This window comes from Octopus bimaculoides, chromosome 15, assembly GCF_001194135.2.
Source record: "Octopus bimaculoides isolate UCB-OBI-ISO-001 chromosome 15, ASM119413v2, whole genome shotgun sequence".
Classification (NCBI taxonomy): domain Eukaryota; kingdom Metazoa; phylum Mollusca; class Cephalopoda; order Octopoda; family Octopodidae; genus Octopus; species Octopus bimaculoides.
Window position 1 is genome coordinate 20023193 of NC_068995.1, and position 3044 is coordinate 20026236.

Consider the following 3044-nt stretch of genomic DNA (forward strand, 5'->3'; position numbering starts at 1 on the left):
ATATATATATATAATATACATGCATACACACACGCAAGCATACACACACACACACACACACAAACACACACACATCTCTTAGCTGCTTTCTCGTATACGAGCAAAACCATTGCTAGAAAGAATCACTAAAATGAGTCATTGTTGATGCAATGTGAGGGCCTTATATGACTCTTGAGCCCGGCACCTTCTATTGTGTAATGCACAGCTGTGTCTGCTGGCAGAGGGAACAGCATACTGTGGGATCTGTTATTCACATTCTGTTATCCACAGTATGAAGTCTTTTGACATGCCTTTTCAATACTCCAACCGAGAGGCACACCTTTAAATGTGTAGCACATATTTTGTTGTGAATATCCAGATCACAGTTTACTATGGTTCGATTTCTGTGAGTTCTCTCATGGCTGACCAGGTGCACATGATTCAAGCACCTCCTTCCATAAACCACACATATATAAAAGCAACACTCCCTCATTTTCCACAGGTTCATTCCTTCTAAGCCTTTTCCTAATCTTCTCGTACTTCATTCTCTTTCTTTCAAACCTCGAACAACCACAGTGCACTCTCTTCCTCCATCCATCTCGCTCTTGTGCCTCCTTCTTCCAATCAACAACTGAAATTCCTGTCTGTGTCAGAGCAATTCTGAGGCAGTTCTTGAACCTCATTTTGGGTCTCCTACCATCTTCCAGCTCACCATACAAAAGTTGCTCGAGAGCTCTTTCACCATTCATTCTTACCAAATGTCCACCCCGACCCCCTCAAATGACTTTGCAGAATCATTGATTCTACACTTCTACTACCACTTCTCTCAAGTACCTCCACATCACTGATGGCCTTTCCAATTTATCCCAAGAATCTTCCTGAGGCAATATTGATGATATCGTTCAAAATGCCTTAAATACTTACGATAAACAACCCATGTCTCACTTCAATGTAGCAAAGATGGCAGGACACACGTGTTATAAACGCCAACCTTAATTTGGAAAGATATACTATGGCGTGACCAGAGACGCTTGTCAAGTCTACCAAAGGCGCTACTAGCCTTGCTGATTCTAAATAAAATTTCATCATCAAAGTTCTCAAAGTACTTCCTAAATAAATGAATTTAGTTACAGCTTTGACCATTCACACTTATAAAAAGTTCCACCTAAAGCTTAGAGGGAGCAGACTGGTACATTAGGACAGTTTCTTTCAAGTTGATTGTAAGGTCCAATGCTGAATGTGCTGCAGAAATCGCATTCATCGTGTGTTGCATATCTTCCTGAGAATGTGCTAACAGGGCACAATCATCTGCATACAAGAATCCAATGATGAGAGAACGAAGAACTTAAGTTTTGGCAGAAAGTCTTTTGGGGTTAAAAATTATGCTCCCGTTTATTCTTCCATATAAGCTACAAAAATGGAGATATTTCATTGCCGTCAATATGTATTATACTGAGCACCACAAATGTTCACCGTATGTGGTTATAAGAGGTATTCACTGATTTGTAATCAAAAAAGATTCCAAGTTGGCCAATTAGTCCCAAAGTTCTTGTCGGGACGTAAAGTAAACGAAGCGAACGTCATTTACCTCCCTCCTCTCTGACGTCTTCTGACAAACGCCAAGCAAAATGGCGTGAATTTGCCAAGCTTTACCTGCAAGAAGTAGCTTTTGAATCTCAATATTGGATGTCAAGAATCAAATAAAGGGCAGATATTCAATCCTGAGGTTATTCTCATTCCAAAAACGTTTAATATGTCTATATAGAGCAAATGTAGACTGAGATACAGCGATGGCAGTCAGACAAAACTTAGTATTTAGTATAATCAAAATATCTAGAAAAGATTATCAAACATTTTAAGAGCAGCGAACTTTTATTTTCTTTAAACACTTACCTAGTTTATAACTTTACTCTCTGCATCTACCAGTGGACTATATGTTGAGTAACCATTATTCGTATTCATAAGGCGGTGAGTGGCAGATTGGTTAGCCACCGACGGCATTTCATACACCTTTGCTATCTGAGTTCAAAATTCAGTGAGGTCGATGGTTCCCTTGATCCTTTTGTTCATGATAAATTAAGTGCCAGTCAAGCATTCGGGTCAATATGATCGACTATTCTTTTCATCAGATTACAAGCCTTTCTTCTATAGTAGAAAGAATATTTCATGCACGATTTTTATTTACCTCTTCTTACTATCATGTCCACTTACAGTTACACGATTGTTTACAATGAAATATTCTGTGTGATTATATCGAGTGTGAAGTATCGTTTCTGGTTGGAACCTCCAGGTTTCCTGTCCTGAAATTGCCTGGCTAAGAGTTCATACGGGTACAGGAACAATACCGGACACCTTGTAACTATGTTATGGCACCAACCAGCATGTTACAGAGGGTGTTTAAGAACTCAAAGGTGCATAAAACGGCAGACCCGCACAATTGTGTCCCCAAATTTGTTTCCTGATAATTTCCAGAAAAATGGGTATGTATTTTAAAGAAATAGGGAATGTGTGCGCCGGGGGACACACCCGGACACCTGAAGACTAGAGTGAAGTCAGAGTCATCTTCACCTTGTTTTTGGTGTTTGTGGGGATATTTTGAGCGGACCTTCACAGGCGTGCCCTCCAGACATTTGGATCCTTATAACTTTCTGAAAAAATGCATATCTGTTAAGGAAATATTCTACAAATACCTCTCAGATGGCGTACATTACGACTATATCGGAATTTAATGTGAAAAAATAGAGGTCGCGCACACATATATACTGACACACATCCCGATTTTGTTCTGAAGATTTCAAGATCCATTTTGTGGATATATATGATATGTGTGTCAGTATATATGTGTGTAATTTCGCGAAAACTTTATTTTGTTTTTCACATCAAATTCCTCTACAATCTTAATATACACAATCTGAGAAGATTGTGTATATTAAGATTGTAGAGGAATTTGATGTGAAAAACAAAATAAATTTTTCGCGAAATTACACACATATATACTGACACACATCCCGATTTTGTTCTGAAGATTTCAAGATCCATTTTGTGGATATATATGATATGTGTGT